The sequence below is a fragment of the Cupressus sempervirens genome, chromosome 2 (assembly GCF_028749045.1).
Source record: "Cupressus sempervirens isolate cs-2001-9-10 chromosome 2, ASM2874904v1, whole genome shotgun sequence".
Classification (NCBI taxonomy): Eukaryota; Viridiplantae; Streptophyta; class Pinopsida; order Cupressales; family Cupressaceae; genus Cupressus; species Cupressus sempervirens.
This window is the reverse complement of record NC_143119.1, coordinates 71,207,430-71,233,667: the sequence shown is the minus strand read 5'-3', so window position 1 is coordinate 71,233,667 and position 26,238 is coordinate 71,207,430.

The window sequence follows — 26,238 nt, the reverse complement described above, 5'->3', positions numbered from 1 at the left end:
ACCAATCACATTGGCATAACAAAGGCTAGTTGGTATCATAAACACTTTACACAACAAAAGGGTGTTTTCATTGATTGGTAATTTGTCAAGGAAAAAATACCATCTCATGTGCACTAGTAGACATCTTCACTGGTCTATATAGGAGATAAAGACAAGGCAAACACTATTATAGTTAGCATGGAGAGCCATCACTATGAAATAGCTGAGCAAGCATAGAAAGAATTCAAATTCAGTTAGTATGAAATAACAATAATGGTGGGATGAAGAAAGAAAAAAAGAATAGAGGAAAGACACAAAAAATACTCAAAATGCTACCAAACTAGACCCTACATCATAGGTATTATGGATTATTTGTGAATCACTTAGCAATGAAAATTCAAAATTTTGAATTCAATAGTTTGAGAGGGAAAATCTTGTAGGGTTTCGACACCTAAAAATTAAAAAGGGATCCCACATATTTGATAAAAAGGAGTTGATGAAAAAAAATGAATGGTGGTGTTTGCAAACATGAATAGTGTGAAGTAAATTATAAGGCATCAAAATGATTTGTTGAATCAATTCAAAGGTGGAAAAGAATGAATAGTGAGATTTGTTGGGCACATGATCAAGACAAAAATCCACATATGTCTAGAAGCATAAGTCATGAACTATAGACATGGGAAAGGAGAGAGTGATACAAAGGATATCATATATTTCACACAAGCAGCAAGTGAATATCATGTTATCTTCAAAAGGTATTCACTAGAGATCTTTTAGGCAAGAAGTGCTACATACTTTAGATCACATTTGATTTCTCTTTAATCATTATAATCATTTTCTAAGATCTTAACTAATAATGCTTTAGTAGCAAGAATATGTTAAATCCTTTAACAAGGTGCCTCTTAGAAGGAGTACTAAATCTTGTAACCAAGTAGTTGTAGTAGGCCGATTGTAATCCTAGTAGGTTACTAACATTCTTAACCAAATTTATTCTAAATAGGAATAAGTTGTAGCTCTTATCAAGCTAATATTGTATCTATAGTAAAAGGCTAGTGGGTATATTATCCCCACCATGGTTTTCAACCTATCATTGAGGGTTTCCACATAAAAAATTTGCGTGTTCATTGATGAATAGTTTTGTGTGTGAGTTTACTTGTTTCTATCTACTACATTCATGATTGTGTTAGAACTCAAGTGGCTATTGATTATTATACTTAAAGCAGTTAAGAAAAAAATTGGTTTTAGAATTGGTATTGATTCAACCCCTCTCAGTAACAATTGGGACTAACAATAAAAATAATATTAGTAAAATAAATTTAGATTGCAAAAAATATAATTTTAAAGATGAGAGACAAAGATGATAAAACTAGGTTGCATACATGACATAATCATTGCATAAATGAGTGAACACAAAAAGGTTATAAAGTAGAATATACCTAAAACATGTTAGAATAGTTCTTGAGAAGTGTAGATAACAAAATAATCTACATAGATGAAAAAGTATGAATTTTAGGAAAAAAACAAGTTAGATATAAAAATGAAAATTTTTGCTAGTAATTTATTTTGTAAAGCCTTTAATTAAATAGGTAGAAAAATATTGAAAAAAATAATTAACTAATTAATATTCACCTATGGTGTTACATAAGATATATTAAATAAATTTATATAAGTGCGACATGACTATTTTGGGTGTCTACAATAGGCATATATGGATATTGGAATATTTTAGAAGGAAATAAGAGTGGTGATTTGTAGAATATGTACCACACAAGGAGGTATGCATCATTAGCAAAGAAAATTGAAATAATCAGCAGTTTTGATAAATAATACAAGTGGGTAAAGAATAAGCATGGGATTCAAATCTTGAACTTGGTTAAATTTTCATAATTTTCTCTTTTGGAACATTTTTAGGTCACCTAGGGTGTCTAATGTAGGAGAATTCTAGGGTTGTTGGAAATCTTACATCAACCAAAAAAATTTCCCATTTCATTTCCCATTTCTTATTCATTTGGATTATTTTCCTATTGTTTAGTAAGAAACTTATCCAATTGGATATTTATCTTATATGATCTTTACAGTGAGGTTTAAGAATCATGGAGACCCTATGTCTAGTTTCACATCTTATTGTGATGTTTTTAGATAAATTTATCTTAAACTTGGACCAACCCTATTCTGGCTTACCTATTCTATAGTTAGGGTGGAAAATTGCTGGTTGTGATGAAGATTCATGACATGTGATGCTTAATGGAACATTATTTTATGTTTTTATAGGTTAGCCAACTCTCTTGTTTTTCTGCACAACATTGGGTATCTATTTGGGATGTTCTTATGGAATTAAGTCTTGACCTATCCATTTGTAATATGTTTTGTTTATCTTCAAATTTAATGATCGGATAATCTGATATGTGGCTAGAAAAATTGTATATATTTAAGGTAGGAGCTCTTGTTTATGTAGAAGGACCTAGAGAACCAACTAGCAGTAACTAGGGTCTATAATTTTTTTTGTAATTTTTAGGAATGATCAGTTGCAAGCATGTTAATAAGGAGTGAATGTATCTAATTTATTTGTAGTTATATATTGACAATAGTGATTGGGAATAAGGTTTTGTTTTTTAATATTTGCAATTGGAAGCCAACCTGGTGATAATATAGTAATATTTCTTCCATTGAAGTGTTTCTTTCTATTTGTTCATTTGGGCATTTCCACTATAGCATCTCCATCTACAAGGATTGGACATCTCCTTTGGAGATTCTCTTTCCTTAGGTGCATCAATACTGAAGTAACAAAATAGGATAGCAAAGACTAATAAAATAATAGAAACAAGAAAGAAAATACTTACAAATTTTAAGCAAGAAGTAGTCCATGGGTAATATTCTATTTTTGTTGGGTTCTCTACCAAGGAATGAAAGGAATATAAGGTGTCTTAAACCATACAAAAGAAGGAATATTAAATATAGATTTATGATGATAAATGATACCCATTAAGTGGAGTTAGGGTGATTTGATGCATAGTAAATGCAAACATATATTACAACATAAGGTGGTCGCAAGAAGTATGGTTGTGTAGTTGATACACTTGTGAAGCAAATTTTTTTTGCATAGCCACCATAATATGCATGCAAGAAAAAACTCATATGTTTTCCTTGGTGGTCATACACATCTTAGTCAATGTATCAAATGGATTTTTTTCCCACCTTAGACCAATTGTGTCTTAACACATGGAAAGGTATTCCCAAATGGGCTTGACTTTTGATTTCATGTTTCCAAATAGACTATTTAGGGTGTTAGAAAATGAATTAGGTCTAGGGTCCACATGGAAACCCACATGCACCCTAAAAGTTAGGGTCTAAACATTTAGATCATTTCCACTAACTATCGTATTACCTTTGTATAACTTGATAATGACAATGCCATTATGGATAAGAAGGCACTTGAGGGTCCAAAATCTTAGGTACCTGACATCTTCTGCAAGGTCATCAAGGAGAGATTGAATGGTCTTCTCCATTTGAATTCAATTTTTTTTAATGAGAACACAAGGGGGTGAGATAAAAAAAATCCCAAGCCTCTTTTAAGAAAACTGAAGAGAATTGGGTTTAACATAGAATAGGACTAGAGCTTGATGACTAATTTATCTTTCTAGTTTTTAACTACAATGATAGATCAACTAGGGAGGAAATATTTGGAAGAGGTGTAGGTTAAAAGAGAAGAAAGTATAATGGAAGGTGAACACAAAAAAATATATCAATGACAAAATTAAAAAAATGAGTAGTTGGATTAAATGATAGTTTGAATCAAGGATACAATGGGACATGGGACGTTATCTCAAGGAATGAAATCAAGACACACAACCTAGAGGACGAGAAGGGAGAAGATTTAGAGGTCAAGAAAGCTTAAAATTTGGAGAGGAGATCATTTCATAATTATAATTGTTAGAAGAAAGAAGTGTGAAGCCAATAAGAGAAAGGGTACCTCATACACTAATAAGAGGACCATTGGAAAATAATTACGAAGGTATTTTCAAGTTGTTGATCAAGTAGAGATATTGACATTTTCAAGAACTTAAAATGACCTTTACATGATTAGAAGAAGGTACAAAAAATATGGGTTACATGAAAAGAGTTGGAGGATAGGTTAGTTGGAGAACTCCACAATCTAAAGATCTATATTTAGCTTCCAACTCAAATGCCCCTTTATAATTAATTTCTGGTGGCCGTCTTCTTGGAATTTTAGGAACACATTCTTCTATTGGATTCTCATTTATTTGTTCTAAAAATATGAAATGTACTTTGATCTCTCCAAATTACAACCTTTTATTGAGCTCATAATTGGCATTTCTCCTCTTCCTCCCAATTGTGTGCCTCCATTTCTTCCTTGAGACAACCTTAGATGTCTTATTGTGTCCTTTCTTAGCATGTATGATTCATCCTAACAACTCTTTTACCATCATTTTATCAATCTCATTTTTCCTTTTTCCCCTTCCCTTTTTCTTACTTCTCATTTAATAAATCCACCCATCTAGCTTTGTTTTTCCTAACCCATCTACCTATATTTCTAAAGAATCCTTTTAGAGGGGGAATAGGTTAAAGGGGAATAAAGGAAAAGGGAAGGTGAACAAGGAAAAACCATATTGGTAATATGACTAGACAATAAATTATTGAGTTGAAAGGTATGATTAAAGAAATGATAGTGTAGGTTGTCTCAAGGAAAGAAGTAGAGTCTCATAGCCTAGAGAAAGAAGAGGGAGAACAACTAGGAGCTTGAGAAACATTGTGGTTTGGAGGGATCATAGTGCACTTAATATTCTTCAAAGAAAGAAACAAGGCACAAAGAAGAGAAGGCATCACTAACATGCCATTAAAATGACCATTCAAAATGAGTTGTAGAGGGACATTGGAGTTGTGAGCTAGGTACAGATGTTCAGATTGGGATTAGAACTCTCTCTCTCTCTCTCTCTCTCTCTCTCTCTCTCTCTCTCTCTCTCTCTCTCTATCTATCTATCTATCTATCTATCTATCTATGTGTGTGTGTGTGTGTGTGTGTGTGTGTGTATGTATGTATATAAGTATGTATGTATGTATGTATGTATGTATTTATGTATATATATACTCTCTCATCCTTATGATGGATCATGGAGTGTGATCCAAAATGGTGATGAAATAATTCTTATGTAATCAAAACCCGAAAGCTACAAACTACTAATTTTAAAGTGGAAGTCCTATTTAGCATATAGGAAGATACAAAATTCTCTATCTAATGTAGTATGATTTATTGATAACCATTTATCTTTGTACAATAAGTCCATGAAATGCTATACTAATATTTTGTAATACAAATAAATGCTTATAAATTTGCACCTTAAATAACTCACTTATATGTTCTTCTTGGCCATTAGGTAATGCACCCTATGTAGTTACCAAAGTTTCATCAATCTCTTTTCCCAATAGGAACTAATCTCCACCTTAAAAAATATTGGTCTAAATGCAAAATAATTATCACAAATCTTTGAATACTTTTAAAACTCCTTAATAAGAAGCATGCTGTTGGTCCTAACATTCATGCTATTGCTTAGGTTCTTCTTATCCTTGTGATAAAGATGACCTAAGCTGGCTAGAGAGAAAAAAAAAAACACTAATCTTTCTCTAACATTTTATCCTACCAAGAATGGTGTTCAAAATATCAAATGAATATATGTTGATGAAAAGGTTTCTCTTATAAGATGGGAGATAATTTTAGATGATCAAGACTTGAACTTTCCTCATAACTCTAATAGTTGTAGCAATGCTAAATTAATTTAAATCAACCTCTCTTAGGGCTCGCTTGATTGTGGGAATATGAGTGGAATAGGCATATGTAAATTCTTCAAATTTTGAAATCTTTGTTTTGGTATACCAAACTGGAATTGTGAATAAGAATGTAATAGGAAAATGTATTCCAATTTTTTCCCAAAAATGAGCATTTGCAGCTCCACCTAAATAGGTGGAATTTTAATATGTATTTTTGTTCCAATTTTATTTATTTTAGAAAATATATATTTTTGGGTTCATGAGTTCCCCATCAAATTTTAGCTGAACCAAACAAAGAATAAGAATATGTTAGAAATAGATAATACTGAGAGGGGGGTGAATCAGTATTCTACAAACTTTTTCCCTCAACAAAATATTCTTAATTACTTTACAACTTGCATATGGAAGTAAACCAATAGTGTTGAATAGTAAATATAATCATACACATAAAGAACTCATTAAACCATTATTTGTTAACTAGGGAAACCCTAGCTAAGGGAAAACCCCCAATGGGGATGATACTCACAAGATGATTCACTAAACAAAAAGGCCTTGTTAAAGATATTGACCCTATCAGGAGTCTATGAAGTACATATAATGTCTCAAGTCCTTGTTAGAGGACTAGGCCTTGTTAGAATTCTCAACCTTATTACAAGTTTCTTCAACCATGTCAGGAGTTGGTAGATCAAATACAATGTATGCAAGAAGAGCCCACTAACCTAATATGCATTTATACAATAAAGTTCTTCACAAGAGTAGATATGCATATAGTACTTTCTGACTATCATAATTCACTCTTTCTCTGATCATACATTAAATCTCAAATCACATAAGACTCATATATATTTCAATTTGTTCATTAAATAGTTATCATATCATATAAATTCCACACATAACACACTTATCAATGCAAGATAAGATCTTTACTTATACTTCATAAATTAGTAATTCTCTGCTTAGTCGGCCTTTATGTCTTTACACGCTTGATATAATATAAAATAACTTATGGAATAATATCCACCAAGTTGGCTCATCATGAATTAGTAATTATTTTTTCACCAAAATAATTCCTTAAGTTGTACAACTCATATTACTAATATGATATGTTTTGCTCTATCAAATACATATATTGGTATTTCAATTGTAAATTATGACATACTATCTACACACATCTATGCACTAGCATATGCCATTGTGATATTGTCATAAAGCTATCCTCAACTATGCATAAGCTAATTTGAAGTGTGTCATCCATAAACATCATATATATCTTTGTACTGTTGCAAACTGTCTAACACTTAGACAAATTTTTGACTCTAAATGTACAAATGAAATGTTGAATATATGTTTCCATAAATGACAACACTCAAGACATCTTTACTGACCATATTGCCAAAAATCTCCCCCTTTGGCATTGATGGCAACATTTGGAAAAATTGGCTAAGTCTCAAAATGATGTCATACATAACAAAAACAAGTAAAAGTAACTACACAAAATTGCCTTCAAAACATAACAATTTTATTCGTGTTTTCATGGATCACTACATTTCTTATCACTCCTTACATTGATACATAAGTACACCCCCCTTTACATATACAATCATATAATTTACATATTAATACTCCTTTCCCATACATACAATTTTCCTTACATATTACTCCCCCTTTGACATCAATGACAAAGGTGTCAAAAATTGTATACAAAAAATTTATGCCTGACTACTAATCAACTTAATATCCTGGAAAAAAAATCTACATATACAAGTTTTAGTCTTTCCACTTCTTTCTTACAATTCTCTTTCATTGTATCAAAGATACTGATTAGTGTGCATAGAGCATAGGATGCCACTTCAACTATGCTCAAGTCAATATAGGAAAATTTATCATAGGAAGCCTTGGCTACAAGACATTCCTCCAGTTGCCTCTAGAAAATGTTGACCTTGGTGACAAGATTTATCTAAGAGTAGATATCCATTTTGCTTTGTTTTCCTTATCAGACTCCAAACCTCTAATTACACTATGGATCTTCTCCACTTCTATTCCATGGTCCTCAATACTAGTCCCAAAGAGTTATAATTTTGTAGTGAATGTGTCCAAATCACTCAACTTACCCTTTATTTTACTCTCAAAGTCTATATGGTACTTGTATGATAGTGCACACTATCCATACAACTTCATACCTTTTGTTAGGAATAAACCTCAGATAGAAATAATAATTATATGCAAATATAACTAATAACAAAAATAATAGATCACATAGAAAAAAACAAAAGACACCAAAATTTAATGTGGTTCACCCAACCTCTGGGCTACATTTTCCAAACAACAAGTACAATATTATTATGATCTAGGGATTACAACTTGAGTACAATCTATAATCCCTTATAGCTCAATACCGCCACAAGAACCAATTTTTGCATCACACCTTATGAAAATGCCTAACCACAAACTAATAATCTCCCACTTGGGGACTGATTAGACTCCATACTAGACAACAATCTCCCACTTGGAGACTGATCCTATAGTAATACAACTACCACATGGGGCTCACACTAGATCAAACTACCTTGGACAAAGCTGTTTATTTATTCCTATTTAGTCTAGAAGACTAACAGAAGCTGAAGAGGAATTTAGCTTCTCCCTTGCCACTACTTTTGTAAAGATATCCGCTAGGTTGTCATCTATGTGTGTCTTATCCATCTTTAACTATCCATCATCCAAAACTGAGCTAAATTCTTTGCAAGATGAATGACACTCTGGCTATCTGTAAACAAATAATTATCCCTTTGAGGGTGTCCAAATTCTTTCAAGAATAACTAAATCCATATCATTTCCTTGACCACCTCTGTAGGAGCAACATACTCTACCTCTGTAGTGGATAAAGCATTAACCTTTTGTAACCTAGAAACCCAGCTCACAACTGCCCCACCAACAATAAATACATAACCTTGTAGTACTCCACCTGGTATCAATACCCCCTACCAAATTTGAGTCAACATAGCCCTGTAAGTCAGTAGTAGAGCCCCCAAAGTGTAAACAGTTACTAGATGTTCCTCTCAAATATCTAAGAATCCATTCGACTACATTCGAATGCTCAATTCTTAGATGACTCATATGCTTGCTAATGACTCCCACTACATGTGTAATATCTGGCCTTGTACATATCATAGCATACATCAAGCTTTTTGCAGCTAAAGCATGGGGTACCTTGGACATTTTATCCTCCTCTTCTTGTGTCTTGGGTCACATCTCCTTAGTCAACTTCAAATGACTAGGTAAAGGTGTGCTGACAGCTTTAGCATTCTCCATAGAGAAATGTTGCGGCACCTTCTCAACATAATCAGATTGAGATAGCATCAATTTCTTTTTCTTCCCATCTTTTTAAATCTTCACACCAAGGATTTGTTTCACTACCCCCAAATCCTTCATAGCAAATGCATGTGCTAACTGGCATTTCAGTTCCTTAATGTGATCCATGTTAGACCCAGCTACAAGCATATCATCAACATATAAATATAAAATAATATAGCTATCATCATCCAACTTCTTAAAATAAACATAATGATCTAAATGAGACCTACTATATCCATGCTCATGTTTAAAAATGTCAAATTTTAGATATCATTGTTGAGGTGCTTTCTTTAAGCCATATAAATTTTTCTTCAATTTGCACACTAAGTTCTTCTTACCTTTAACCTCAAATCCCTGTGGCTAAGCCATATATATCTCTTCATCCAAATCACCATGAAGGAAGGTTTTTTTAACATTAAGTTGCTCTAAATGCAAATCTTTAGTAGCCACAATACTTAAAACAGTATAGATAGAAGTCATTTTAACAATAAGAGAGAATATCTCATCAAAATCAATGCACTTTTTCTATTCAAATCCTTTTACATCTAACCTGGCTTTAAATATTTTCTTACATCCATCCTCTTCTTTTAAGATGTAAACCCATTCATTTTGTAAAGCCTTTTTACCTGTAGGCAATTCGCATAAATCCCAAGTCTTATTTTTCAGCAAAGAGTCAATTTCATCTTTTATTGCAGACTCCCATTGAATCTTAGTATCCACCTACACAAATTCATCATAACATTTAGTTTCACTAGCACCTATTAGTAAAATAGAATACAAAGAGGGAAAAAATCTTTCCAGAGGTCTACTTAGCCTTGTTGACCATCTAACATTCACGGGGTTGTGTGGTATTTGTTGTTGTAGTTGTTGCACATTGTGAGGAATTGCTGGAATATCATCTTTTGGAGTATCATCCAACACTACATAACAATCTTCTTTCTTCTCTTGTTGCTACAACAGATCTTTGTACAACACTTTCTCATTGAATATGACATACCTGCTTCTTACAATTTTATGATTTTCAAAATCCCAAATCCTATAACCAAATTCATTAATGTCATATCCAAGTAATACACATTTCTTTAACTTAGCTTCTAGCTCGGTTCTATTTTCAAAATCTATATGAGAAAAAGCTTCACAACCAAAGTTCTTGAGAAAAGAATAACTCACCTTCTTACCAAACCATGCTTCCTTCGGAATACCACAACCCAAAGAAGTAGAGGGACCTCTATTGATCAAATATATAACAGTATTGACAACCTCTGCCCACATGTGTAAGGGCAACCTAGCATGCAACCTCATGCTCCTTGCACACTCCATTATAGTCTTGTTCATGCATTCAACCACTCCATTTTCCTATGGAGTCTTGGAACAATTTTCTCTCTATGAATACCATTAGTGGAGCAATAATCTTCAAATTCATGACTGCAATACTCACCACCATTATTAGATCTAAGACATTTTAATTTCTTATCAATCTCATTTTCAACCAAGCATTTCCATTTCTTAAAAGTTTGAAATACATCAGATTTCTTTCTAAGGAAATCAACCCATACCTTTCTAGTTGCATCATCAATAAATGTAACATAATAATGAGAGCCACTGAGGGAAGATACCTAAGCCGGTCCCCATACATCTGTATGCACAAGCTCTAATTTCTCCCTTTTATTTTTCTTCCCAATCTTCACAAAACTCACTCTCTTTTGTTTTTCATACACACAACTTTCACATAAATCCATATTAACACATTTTAGACTTGGTAAAACTTTCTTTAAATGAAGTACTTTCATACCTTTCTCACTTATGTGCCCAAGTTTTTTGTGCCTCAGTGTTGTATCAAAATCAACATTAGCTATTTGTTTTCCCTGCTCAATTGCAACAACTATTCTTAAACATTCATTTTTCTCTGAAACAATTAAAGTAGAAGGAAAAATATGACTTGTACAAAGATATAAGGTACCTACTTTCAAACTTTTTTTCTACTACAAGGGAACCTTTTGAAACCTTCTAATTTTTATTATTAAAAGTAACTCCACAACCCTCATCACTGAGTTGCCCTGTTGAAATTAAATTCCTACTTAGCCTTGGAACATGTCTAAACTCATGTAGTAGCCAATGATTCCCATTCTACAACTTAATCTTAACTTTTTACTTTCCAACAATCTGATAGGGTTCATTATCCCCCAAATAAACAAACCCAAAATCCCCTTGGACATAATCAATGAAATAATCTCTATGAAGTGTAGCATGAAATAAAGCACCAGAATCTAAAACCCATGAATCATCAACACTTTCTAAAGACAAAAGCAAAACATCCTCTTTGGATTTGTTACTTACAACATTTGTCTCCTTGTCTCCATCTAGTTTATCTCCTTCATTTTTCTTTCGAGTCCAACAATATTTCTTTTTATGCCCTGGTTTCCCATAGTACTAGCAATTATTTGGTCCTCTCGATTGAGACCTCCTCCCCTTTGGCTTTCCTCTTCATTTCCCACAATTTTTGGAATTATTTCTTGTCTTGGTCATTATGCCCCAACTTTGTGTGTTCAAAGCACTTCCAAATGTAGATTTTCCTAAGGATTTCCTACAAGTTTCCTTGCTCAAAATAACATCAATCACATCATCATATTTTCAAGTACTAGATCCAGGAATAGAATTACTCATAGCCATTACCAAGTCATTCCAACTTTTAGGCAAAGAACAAAAAATCAAGAGAACCCTAATTTTTTCATCAAAATTGATACCCATAGAAGATAACTGACTAGTAATAGTATTAAAATCATTTAAATGATCCATGACAGATCCACCTTCTACCATTTTCATATTAAATAAATGCTTCATGAGAAATACCTTGTTTGAAGTGGAGGGCTTTTCATATAGTTCCTTTAGGGTTTGCATGAACTCTTATGTTATATTTGCTTTTGTAATATTAAACGCCACTGATGGTGCTAGGCCTAATTGAATGCTTCCAATTTCCTTTCTATCCAAAAGATCCTAGTCATCATTTGACATAGATCCTTGATTCTTGGTTTTGCCTTCCAACAGCTTCCATAACTCCTTCTGATAAAGATAGTCTTCCATTTTCATCTTCCATAACTGAAAGTTCTACCCATTAAACTTGTCAACCCTCAACTTACCCTCATCTGCCATCTCTCCCACTCACCTGTGAGACCCCCACTCAACCATAAGACTTTCCTACAAAGGATAACTAAAAAACAACCTCACTTTGATACCACTTGTTAGGATTAAACCTCAAAAAGAAAAAAAAAATTACATGAAAATATAACCAATAACAAAAAACAATAGATCACACAGAAAAAGAACACGAGACACCAAGATTTAATGTGGTTCATCAAATTCCTAAGCTACATCCACCAAACAACAAGTCTAATATTATTATGATCTAGTGATTACACCCTTATTACAATTTGTAATCCCTTATAGCTCAATACCACTGTAAGAACCAATTTTTGCATCACACCTTATGAAAAAGTGTTGCATTATTATTGGCTTGTGCTTGCACTAAAGCTACCTCAAATAATGTTGTGAATTCCTCATCAAATGTCTTCACCAATTCCTTTTCTTTTAACTACAAGTTTGGATTAGCTACAGTTGTGGTAATTGTCTTCTATATTCTATCCAAGACTTTAGTAAGTGTCTTCTCCATAGACTTCACAGATTTGTTCTTTTGGAGCAACTTGCTCAAACAACTCATTAGTCCCTTTTGATCATCATCATCATCAAATGGTACTACTATTATTATTGCTATTGCTATTAGAGTTACTACTAGAATGAGTGTAATTGATTTTAGTTCAACACTCTTCTTCTCTTCCTCAACCTTCTTCCTCTCTTTTTCCACTCTCTTGGCTTCTTTCTTTGAATTTTCTTATGCTTTCTTCCTTTCCTCTTCCTCTTGTTTCTTCTTTCTTTTTTATTTTTTTCTTCTTCTTGCTTCTTCTCTTCCTTTCTCTTTTCTTCTTATCTCCTCTTTACCTCTTCTTTTATCTTCTCCTCAACCTATTTCTTATTTTCCTTTTCTTCATCATCATCATTTGAGCTAGTGTATGCTATGATATTTCCAATAATGGATATTCCATATCCTGCAAAAGGGTTCTCCTTTGTATCCATTGTTATATGTGTACTATCCACTTGCATGGATTTAGTACCCATAACTATGTGCAGTGGTAAGGGTACCTTTTGTGTCTCCTCAATTTCTTCCTCATCATTGGAAGGTGTGCTTTCTTGCACAGAAGTTGGGCTCTCAGGTTTGGACTGCACACTTACTTCTTCTACTATAGTCATTGAGGTCATGTATTTCATAATGGCCTCCTCTGTTTCCTTTTTCACATCCTCATAGTTGTCTCCCATCAAAAGAATTGCTCTTCTTTTGTTCCTCAGCAAAGGCTCAATACCCTTCAAAATTCTGTCTAAGTCCTCCTTAGAGTTAACTTCACATAAGTTATTGATCATAGTCTCTCTTAACTTAGTGTCCTCTTCAGTCACTGTTTTATTTATATTCAATAACCTATTATATAGGTCCTCTTGAATCTTATTCTAAATGCTATCAAATCTCTTATTCCACAAAATCATATTCCTCACTATGTCATTTCCTTGTTGCCTTCTATCCATATTATTGTACAAACTATAATATTTATTTAACTATACAAAATTGTCATCATTAATGATTTGTATGTTACTTAAGGTTTTCTACTTTTGACTTCCATACATTCTTTCCTACTAGTGTCCTGTCTTCTTGTGTGGCTTTCTCTATTGGTATATCCTTGGCTCCATCCTCAGAATCCTCAAAATCACTAACTTGTAATGTCTTCCTTCTCTTTCTTGGGATACTAGTGGCCCACTTGACCCTTTTTTTGGTGGATGGTATTGGTTCTTTCTTAACCTTCACCACTCTTTATAACTTTCTCTGTGAAACATGTGTTTCCACCTCTAACTACCTCCTTAGTAGTTGCACTTGTGCAACTTCTTCATATGGTACTTATGCACTTTATTTAGAAATGGTTATACCTTCAAAAGCTGTTGCAACAATAATAGGAGTTACTACTATCACTTCAGATTTCCCACTTGCCTTCATTTCTAGTGCAATGCCTTTAACTTCATTAAACTCCTCACGAGTCATACCTAATTCCTTAAGGATGGAATCAATCTTCTTTTCCATACTCTTCTTTATCTCTTTATTGTGAAGTTCATAATGAACTTCTCTCATCTTTTCTTCATAGATTCCCTATCTAGGGCACTTAGTGTCCTTCTTAGATTGGAGTATGATTTTCACATACCATTCAATAAGTTTTGTGCTCATCTCATATCCCATGGGCTCTATGAACTTTAAACCCTTGGTTCCACAACTTCCATGTAGGTATTATCAGTTTCCACCATGAAGCATATATCATCCCACTTCTCCACCATGGAGGGAGCTATTTTGTACCTCTATTTCATTTTAGTCTAGAAATTATTTATCATTATGTCAATGTCATTATCTCTAACATTCTCCAACTTTGATCTATAGCATTGAGTTGGTAGCTTCATTGTGCACTCATTGCTCTCCCAATTAGTCATCCCTGGGAACTTCCTTGTTGCATAGAAAAAAAAATGAGTTAATAAGAACTCAAATCTATATATTGTGTTCTTGGTCTTTTTCAATTTTGCAATGTTGTCCAACAACTATAATCTAATTATCTCACACATATTCACTTTCCTTCCCTAAACTGCCATTACATAATTTGCATGTAAGAATCTAGCTAGCACTAAGTTAACCCTTGAACCATGGTTAAACTTGTATCCTAAGATCTTACTAAATAAATTTATCCCTTTTTCCTAAATTGTATCAACCTTCATGTCTCTTCTATTAACTCTTGTATTTAGGTTTGTTTCAACCATCTTCCTTACAATCTTTTCATGTACAGGATTGCAACCCTCATTACTTAGTCATGTGACCTTGTGAATTAGGTCATTATTTATTGTGACATGCTCATCTCCTAACCAAAACATTCATCATGTACCCTACTCAGAATGATTTGGGTCCAATCATGATTATCAAACTTAGTATAAAATATATACTTCACTAGGTTCAACTCGTTCAAGTGCACATACTAAAACTTCAAGGTTAGGTCATTATTATACATGACTCTCAAGTCCTTGTGTATATCCTCGTCTCCTATATTCTCAATCTTGCAATGGATATAACTTCTAATATCTTCTACATGAAGCACATTCTGTTGAACTTGCAAAAATGTGCCTAATGGATCATCCACAAGAGAAGCAAATGGATTTTTCTTGAATACATATCTTGGCCTTTCACTAACATCATAAATCAACTATCTAGCCATTGTATCTCTAGTTGTATATACTAAAAGCTTAATTTGAGCTTTATAAAATACCTTGAAATTGCATTTTAGGGCTTCTACAACTTCGTGCTTCAAGATTTTCTTTTCACACTAAAAATTGTAGTCAATTCACTCTAAACACTTTTCATGATCAAATGGTACTCGTAATCTTGTTTGTGATCCTTAAATCATTTCAAATTGCACTACTCATTAAATGCATATCTACCACAAATTCAAAAATTGTCTCTACTTACCAATAACTTTCTTTTCTTTTCTTGCACACTCAATCATAGCTTCCTTTCTATGTTTTCTACTTTCCATTGACTACACAACTTCTAATCATTTCTCTACCATCGGGTCGATGTTCTGTCTCTACTACAACTACTCAATTCAGATAGGATGAGTCACAAACAATTGTTGACTTGAATTTCTCATCAAGTGCATTGAAATACTATTCCTCCAAAATTTTATAAGAACATTTTGGATCCTTAGCTTTCACAAATGCTTCCTTGAATTCATCAACATGTTCCTTGATTGCTTCCTTCTGACTATTATAACTTCCATTTGGATTCCTTCTATCATTTATGTTGTTGTTCCTTCTGTTATTAGGATTTATGTTGAGATTCCTTCTATCCATTTTGCACTATCTTGTTGTGTGTCCAAAGTTATTGCATAACTAGCATATAGGTGCATTTCTCCTCTAATTGGTTTCATTCTAACTATCAGGTGCTTTGCAATTCCTTGTGATGTGTCCAAGATTGTTATAGTCGTAACACACAAAAAGTTTCTTTTCTCTGTCAGATCTTTCTCCATCATTTGATCTTCTTTGTGATCTCCCTCTTTCATTACCTGCAGGGTTACTGTCCCTAAACATTCTACTATTTTCATTATTACTATCAAACTTAGGTTTCTTACAATCTATTGCTTTATGTCCATAACCATGACAATTAAAATAATAGAAATTAGTAATAGGTTGAAAGGATTTACCTATGAAATCTCTTTCCATATGACCAACTTTATTACATATGAAACATCTACCTCTGAACTCATGTTTCACTTCCTTGGGTGGTTCATGTTGCTCAAGTTTATCAACTAGCTCTATTTTCTTAGGTTCATCATGTTTCAATGACAAATCAACTAATTTACTCTCTTTTGATACTTCAGTAGTTGTGCTTGATTCTAGCTTAGTAAGATCAGATTCTTTAGGGTATTCAACAACTGGATCTGGTTCTCTTCTAATTTCAACTTTCTTGGCTAATTTCTCATCAATAAGATATCCAAGTCCTATCATATCATAAGAAGGCCTCTGGTGAAATATTTGTTCATCAATCTTCTCACTACTGGAGTAAACTTTCTCTAACTTTTGCTTAGCTTGTGTCAATTCTCCTTTCACAATGATATTCTGCTTTCCTAATTCTGCATGCTCAATCTTAGTTGAATCTAATTCAGGTGTTACTTGACTCATCTAGGATCTAAGGTCCACATTCTTAGATTTTAGATTAGGTTCATGCTAACTACCATCATTCTTAAGAATCAACCTAAGTTCAACAATTTTCGATTCATATTTCAAGATCTCATTTTCTTTCTTGAGATTTCCTACTTCATCATTGTCACTAGTTTGCACAATTGATTCCTTGCCAGATTTCAGATCATCAATCTTGTCTTTCAGTTTGCCAATGTAAACTTTTGCATCTTCATACCTATCTTTCAGGTTATCTCTTTCTTCTGTAAGAAGGTCAATCTATTCAACAGCTTCTTCAAGGTTTCTCTTTAACTATTCTATATCCATAGGGATCTTACTCAAGCTGTTAAGACTCTTCAGAGTAACTAATCTCTGATACCAATTGTTAGAAATAGATAATACTGAGATTGGATTGGGGGGGGGGTGTGTGAATCAATATTCTACAAACTTTTTCCCACAATTGAATATTGTTAATTACTTTATAACTTGCATATGAAAGTAAACCAACAATGCTAAATAGTAAATATAACCATACACATAGAGAACTCATAACACCATTATTTGTTAACTAGGGAAAACCTAGCTAAGGGAAAACCCCAGTGGGGATAATACACAAGATGATTCACTAAACAAAAGAATCTTGTTAAGGATATTGACTCTGTTAGGAGTTTATGAAGTACATATAGTGTCTTGAATCCTTGTTAGAGGACTATGCCTTGTTAGAAGCCTCAACCCTGTGAGGAGTTACTTCAACCCTATTAGGAGTTGATAGATCAAATACAATGTATGCAAGAAGAGCCCACTGCCCTAACATGCTTTATACAATAAAGTTTTTCACAAGAATAGATATACATACAATACTTTCTAATTGTTGTAATTCACACTTTTTCTGATCATACATAAGATCTTGCATCACATAAGACTTATATATCTTTCAAGCTGTTTGTACAATAGTTTGCATATCATAAAACTTCCACACATAACACACTTATCTGTGCAATATAAGATCTTTATTTATACTTCACAAATTAGTAATTCTTTGCTCAGTCAATCTTCATGTCTTCACATGCTTGATATAATATAAAATAACTTATGGAATAATATCCACAAAGTCGGCTCATCATGACTTAGTAATTATTTTGTCACCAAAATAATTCCTTAAGCTGTACAACTCATATTACTGATATGCTATGTTATGCTCTGTCAAATACTAGTACTGGTATTTCAACTGTAACTTACATCATATTGTTTGTACACATCTATGCACCGGCATATGTCATCATGATACTGTCATAAATCTATCCTCAACTACGCATAAGTTGATTCGAAGTGTGTCGTTCGTACACATTATATATGTATCTGCGTTGCAACAAATTGTCCAACACGTAGACAATTTTCTAACTCTAAATGCATAAATGAAATGTTGAATATATCTAACATTTAGACAACACTCAAGACATCTTTACTGACCATATCACCGACAGAGTATGTATCCCTATTTTTTTAATTCCAAAACAACTATTCTAGAACAACAATTCATATTCCCATATCTCTATTCTCGAAACCAAATAACTTATGTTTAATATACGACTGGATGTACACTTCAAACATTTTGCCACCAATCCTTTTCTATTAAGAAGATATAGTAAAACAAATTTTACAAAATAAATATAAAAAGATCAATTCTTTAAAAAGCTTTTAAATTATTTTTACACTTAAAACAAGTCTACTCCATTAAAAATAAAAAATTTTCAAGTCTTAAAAAATCTACATATTTATTGCTATAAATTATATGTATTCAATATCATTAGCTATGTCCTGCCAATAACAAAATCCAAACGTATGCTATATCGAACTAGAAGAGGAAAGCTAGTCCGATAGACAATTGACATCAAATGCTTTTTCTAGAAAATCGATATACTCTATGAAGAAACGACATAACTCATATATTGTATTATAATGAAGCTAAGATAAATTATCACATTAAAAATAAAATTATAAAATAAAAACCTTGAAAAAAATTACGTGTCATCGTAGAACGCTTGTTGCTTGGACAGAAGGGCTTCCTATGATTTTTGACTTTAATGACATTGATTTCTCTCGTATGGACCATCATACGTGTTGGTTGTCACATTTTATACCAATACTTTTTTAACCCTATAATTTACTTATAAAGCAAGTGTAAAGAAGTGGTTTTAGTATCACACTCTTGAAAGGCAAGTCTTATGAATATAATAAACATTAGTTTATACCTACTCATTACCATATGAGGCATTTATGGTTAGTGAGATTTCCCTTGTTGCCTACATGGGTTACTATATTACAAGTTGCTTAGAGGAAATTATTAAATAATCTTATTCCATATTTTATACTTAATATTGGGTTTATATAGGAAGGAAATTTAAAGCTAAAAAAGTTTAGATGATTATGGATATTGTCAAATAATAATATTAATTTTGTTTTACTTTTTAAATAAGATCTTAAAATATTAAATTTTATTGTTAATTTCTTTATTTAAGGTTATGTTTATGGACTTGATATTTATGTATATCGTAAAATGAATAAATGTGCCCATAAATTTTAACTTTTTCATGTGGATTTGAATGTAGTTGATGTGAAAATGAATAGTCATAAATATGATACAAGAGATTGATTTTCTTTAATCACTTAATGTTTATATCATGATAATGAACTAGCGATGTTTACAAAGACACCTTCAAGAAGAAATACACATGAAGGAATCAAGATCAAGGACAACAAACAAATGTGTAACATGTTCCTCAAATGGTGTAAGATCGATGTAAAAATATTATATATTAAATTTATTGTATTTCATAGTTTCAATAGGTTCTATTTTGATCATTTTTTGATCATTCCAATTTATCATTAAGGCTATTCTTTAACCAAACCATTCTAGTGCAAAATTTGAAATAACTTAGAATGTAATTAGCTCATAACAACTAGTATGGGTGGGGAATATAGGCCCTATTTAGAAATTTTAGATTTAAAGTCCAAGGTTCAAATCCAAGACCATGAAAATAACCTAGGCCAACTTTGCAACTTTAGAGATATGAGCTAGGGTGACTGTTACCTCTGGTTTTGCCGCCAAAAGGTTTAAATTCAAATCCGCAGCTTGTTCAACGGTTAGCCAAAAAAAATTTATTTTAATGCCCGACTCGCCAAGGTTTCTCTCCGTCAGATTTTAGATGGATCGACGGTAGGTGCGATCTCATCATCGAAAGTTGCACGAGAGATAGTATCGGCGACATCGCGCTCGAACGACACGTGTTTGGTGGGCCCGGCGGGAGGCTACAACGGAGGGTGGGTCAGAAATTTTTTCGGCACCGCAGGCGCTATGGCGCTATCGCATGCCAACCGAAAAATCTCCATGGCGACATAGCGCCCGGCGGAGATGCTCACGACGGCGGCCGGGTCACATTGCCGAAAAAATGTTGTGACGATCGGGAAAAGTTTGGCAGGCCGAAGAAAATAAACGACGAGAACTTCAGACAAATATTGGGCCCCATTGCGTACCTCATCTGCCCAGTTGGCGGAGCCCGTGTCACGGCAGCGAATCAAAAGAAGCATGCACAGATAGGGACACGTCATCGGTTGGGCACTATGGCGCTATGGAAATTTAACCTCGATTTTCCCATAGCGACATGGTGCCTGGTCGACACGTGGTCACCCTGTGAGGCCAAGTCGCAAGATTGCCTAGTGGTGTTCCGATGGGCCAGTGAGGAACCGCCGCGTGTAACCAGGCTGGAGTCTCTATCAGTACGGTTGGCACAGTCAAGGTTTGCGATCTCCACCGTCAGATTTGATTGCATCGACGAATGGCGCCATCTCGCTATGGCAGAGATGTGCAGATATTATCATGGCGACATAGTGCCCATCCGCCGCGTGGCCATTCTACGGATCAAGTCTCGGGTTCACCAACCGGATGATGCCAGGTGTATATGTCAGGACACGGCAACCAACGGGCCCAGTAGTTTCAGGAGGGACGGCGAGTGAAGTATGATGTCACTCTGATCGTCAGATCTGCAAAGATCTACGGTTGGCGCTATCTCGTCATCAGGAGCTGCCCAGACTTTAGCATCGGCGATATCGCGCCCGACTGACATGTGTCGGTGGGGTTAGGTCTCGCCGGATGCATCATTGAGGTGGCGCCGATTCGGATGGGGCCCAGTCACAGGAAAGAGAGTCCACGGTGAATCAGAAACAACCACGTGTGCCGAGTCAGAACACAGATATGTTGAGGGGCCAAATTTCCTGATACAATCAGCGCATTAAGAGGTGGATTCTTCACCATCAGATCTGCAGGAATCTAGGGTCGGCACTATCTCGCCATGGAGGAACTGCGCAGATTTTACAATAGCGAGTTAGCACTCAGAAGACACGTGTCCTTGCGTTTCAGTTTTCAACGTGGCAATTAGCTGACGGCCAGCGGTTAGGTGATAAGGTGGCGCGGTTAGTTCGATGAAGGCTGTCAACCGCGGAAGGACTCTCCAGGTGGCAAAACAAAGGATTACGGTTGGCCCGCGTGGCCTAGTCGGCATATAAGAAATCGGGTTGGATAATAGGCCAGTTTGATTCATGAACCAAGATGCAGAGGCGATCGACGTATCTTGCGATCTGATCTTCGCGATCATTTTCGACCTACCAAGAATGAATGCAGGACATAAGGACACTCCACCCATCCGATCGATCCATCTACCATGTCAGGGAATGTTGTGGTGTCGTTTCTATCTTCTCCAGGCTCTTCTCAGAAGAAATGAGATTTCTCGGTACGCAGGCCAGGATTTCAATCCAGATCCCCGATTGGATTCTCAAGACAGGAAGTTAATGCCAGTAGGTAAGAAGTGAATGTAACACGGAAATCTTCAGTTGTGCCTGATCTATAAAGGCAGTTTTGTGATCTGTTCTGAAGGTCGATTCTTCCTGATTTTCTCCGATACTGCTTGCAGATTTGCAGTGTAAAATCCCTTTATCTCTGAGCCATGTAATAGCCTGTATCATCTCTTTCAGCCATCAGTGTGAATGTGCATCACTTTGCCTCCCATTGGTGTATTGTTGAGATCAACGATTTGCATACTGTATCTATCTTTGGCCTATCAAATAATACATAAGTGAAATCTCCTTTTCCTAGTGTCATTCGGTTGGTTTCTTCTGATCTGTATGTGATTATTGATCGATATAAGTCTGGATGTGTATGACTTTTGTATGTTATTCTGGTTTTGTAGCATATATATGGGCAAGAATGAGTCTGAACACTCTGTTTTGGTGCATCATTGCCTTAGATTAGACTAGGTAGATTTGCTTTGATGCTCTCTTTCTCCCTTTCTCTTCTGAGAATAGATAGGTGCACCCTGACAGTAAGAGGAAGCCAGCCTTCTCCGGAGACTCAACCTCGTAGTTCAAGTCCCATAGCTTGGAGGTTGTTTCCATGTTTCACTAGGTTGTCCTCGCGCATAGGCCTTGGACAAGGGTGCAAACCTAAGTGACAACAATTTTTGGCACGCCCGGTGGGACCTATATCAAAAGATTTCATGTCTACTGGTGTCAAAAGAAGAAAGAGTTTCTGAGATTAATGCTGAAGAAGTAGTGTTGGCTTCAGTATTCAAGCCTTCAAGAGGCTAATTCATCAAGTAATTGGCGACTCTGAACATCAACAAATCTGGTTTCAGGCCAAAGTTGCAGAAATTCATGCCCAGAGCTGAAACAAGGGCGTCTTCTAGAGGTAATTTTCAATATCAAGAACTCTCACTTTCAAGTCCTAGAAGAAGGAGGGCTAGAGCTTCATTATCACCAGTTAGAGGTGGAGTAACAATCAACATACCTGTGAGATCTGTCTCTACTCCTCCTACCATCCGAACTCAGCCTAGATTGCCATCAACACTCATCAATATAAAACTTGTTTATATGGCACAACCAAGAGTTCATCCTTTTGCCACCTTTAATGGTGGAAGTCCTCTGTTGTTAGCCCAAAGACATGATATACCAGTAGCTGCACTAAAAAGCATACCTGATTTTACTGGTGAAACTTCTATTTCCCCCCTAGAGCATATCCAAGAGGTAGCGAATGTCTGCAATATTCATGGTATTACAGAAGATGATGTTGCTGTCAGACTTCTAGCCTCATCTTTAAAAGGAAAAGCATTACAGTGGTATAGAGGCTTAGCTCATGGTTCCATAACTGATTGGGATGGACTAGGAGTAGGATTATGCAAACATTTTGAGGATAAGAGTGACCATTTATTGCTATTAGAGCAGCTGACTACAATAAAAAGAGCCCCCCATGAATGTATGACTGATTTTAATTACAGATTCCAAAAGACATGGGATAGAATACCTACTATGGTGAAACCTACCCTTGGTAATGCCTTCTTGCATTACCTTAGAGCTTTTAACAGTGATATTGCCACCACAATCCAAACTATGGGAGGAGATACATTACCTAATGCTTATGAGACAGCCATAAAAGCTGAGAACATTCTAATACAAGGAGGAAAGTTGGCCCCAAGGCCTCCTATGCCTTTCTTTCCTGATGTTCCCAACCACCAACCAGCAATAGCCCCTCTCCCTACAATTTCTACATCGCAAGCCTTTACTCCAGTTCCCCAAGCTTCCACATCCTCAAACGGAATAGATGAACTCAAGGAAATGCTCCAAGGTCTAGTACTGAACGCAGATAAAAGAGAAAAGACCCTGGATAAAAAACTACAAGAGCAGGGGAGGGAGTTGAAGGACCAAGGGAAGAGACTAGAGGATAGTTTTTTCTCTAATACAAAAGATGAGTAACAAGGTGGTGGCCTTAGAAAGGCAACAAGCCCAGGGTGGCAAGCCTCCCCAATTGCAATATCAGGCTCCAAGCAGTGGTAGGCCTCCTAATCAGTGGAATAGCTCTTTTGATCAGAATAGGCAGAATAGTCATGCTTCTGCTTCAAGCTCAAACCAGAACAGAGCTATGGTCCCTCAAAATAACTTGGCCCAAGGCCAAGATTTTTGTCCCTCATGCAACTATTCTTATACCTACTGCCTATGTCAGAAAGCAGAATCTTATTTGGCCCTAACTGTCCAGGAGTCCACAGTAAAGCAATCACACAAAGAAGATCATCCCAAGGAGGCCCCATGTGTTCAGAGGCAGGGTGATTGCTCTTTTATGAATCACCAAATGGAGGAACATTGTAATGTAAGCCAGGACTCCGTTGCTCATAACACAAGAAGCAAGAAGAGAGCTATGGAACATGTTGCTCCTCCTTCTCCTAAGCAGGCCTCAACTTCAAGTGTTATACCTAACACACAAACAGCAAATGAGCAGACGAACACTTCACAATAGCAAAAGCAAGGTCCAAGAAATGAGGATGCAAGTGATCCTTTTGTTGCCCCATCTCAACCTCTTATAAGTGCAGCCCCCAAAGTTTCTACCAAAATTCCTAGTGCACCATTGAGTGTGGCAGAGCAAATGAAGAAGACCAATGTAAACATTTCCATGTGGGATGCTGTTGCTACCATACCAATGCAGAGGAAGATGCTGCAGCAAGAATTGGAAAGGATTGAGCCCAAGGATCAGTCATCTACCATGGAGAGTGCCACTAGTTTAGTACAACCAGCGGGAGATATGGAGGCAAATAAAAAGGTTAGACCTCCTCCATTTTATGTTTCTCTGATCATAGGGGGCAAATTAGTCCATAATTGCATGATAGATTCGGGGGCTAGCAGCTCAGTAATGCCTAAGTGTGTTGCTGATGCTTTAGGGATGAAATATGAGCCCATTGTTAGGGATGTGTTACAACTAGATGGGAGTACTGTCAAAACCGTTGGCATCCTTAGAAGTGTGGAAATGGCCCTACATGCATGCCCTGGTTGTACTGTGATTCAAGACATATCTGTGGCTGAGGTTAAGCCCTATTTTGCCATTTTTCTTTCGAGAGAATTCATTGCTCAAATTGGTGGATTCATATCTGCTGATTGGTCTTACATGTCATTTAAGACCAGATATGGGGCCAATGCTTCAATAAGAGCAGAACCTCAAGCCCTTCACCACACTGAACCCTACACTCCCAACTTCATCAATATGAATTGCCCTATCCTAGAGGTGAACGAAAATAACATAGTAAACGAGCCTGTCACTTCCATAGCAGAGATTCCTGATTTCTTCTTGGATGAGTGGGCAAATGCATGTCAGTTTGAACCTATGTCGGAAACCCTTGAGACAGGCCTTAGTACGTATTGCATAATAGAGAAGGAGGTTCAAGTTCTTGACCTTGTTAGGACTAATGACGACATAAATGGAGTATGGAGAATGTACTTTGATGGCTCAAGGAATAAAAATGGATCAGGGGTTGGTGTTATGTTGATCTCTCCTACACAAATAAGATATTACTTCTCCTTTAGGTTCCAATTCAGTTGTACCAATAATGTGGCCGAGTATGAATCCTTGATCCAAGGTCTCCTACTTGCCCAAAAGAGGGGAATTCAAGCCTTGAAAGTATATGGGGACAGCGAGTTGGTAGTAAACCAAGTGAGAAATCAGAATATCACAAAAAATGGCCTGCTCAAGTCTTATAAACATAGAGTCTGGGATTTGCTTGAGGGTTTCAATGCATTTAACATTTAGAGCATTCCTAGGAAAGAAAATAAACATGTTGATAGACTTGCAGCAGTGGGTGCATCTTATGATGTGCCAGGGAATCTTGAGGAAGAAAAGAAACAACAAGTAAGGGTAGTGGTGAGGCCTGCTGTTCCTGATAATAATACTCATTGGCAAGTGTTCGAGTCTGATGAGAAAATTGTAAGCTTCTTGCAGAATGAAGCAGAATTTTCAAAGAGAAATCAGCTAAGACTACAAGATCAATATGGTGATCAGATCATTCATCTTAGTTCCAACAAGCTACCCAAGGGTCTCATTACCTTGGAGGGCATCTTTAATCCTGATGATCAAACAAGAGGCAAAGGTATGAATCTAGTTGCAGAAAAGGATGACCATGCCCCAGTTACTATTGCTGATAGAAAATCTCTTAACATGGGGAAGGTATGTTCTAAAGCTGAGCAAGAAGATTTCATTCATCTATGTCAAGAATTTAGTGATGTATTTGCTTGGACATATGATGATTTAAAAGGGTTTGACCCTAGTTTGTTTCAACATACCATAGATTTAGTTGATAGGGTCAAACCAGTAAGGCAAAAACAGAGGCCAGTGAATCCCAAGATTGAACCTTTAATGAGGAAAGAACTATCCAAACTAATTGAGGCTAACATAATTTTTCCTATCAAACACTCATCGTGGGTAGCTAACCTTGTCCCTGTGAGGAAGAAGAA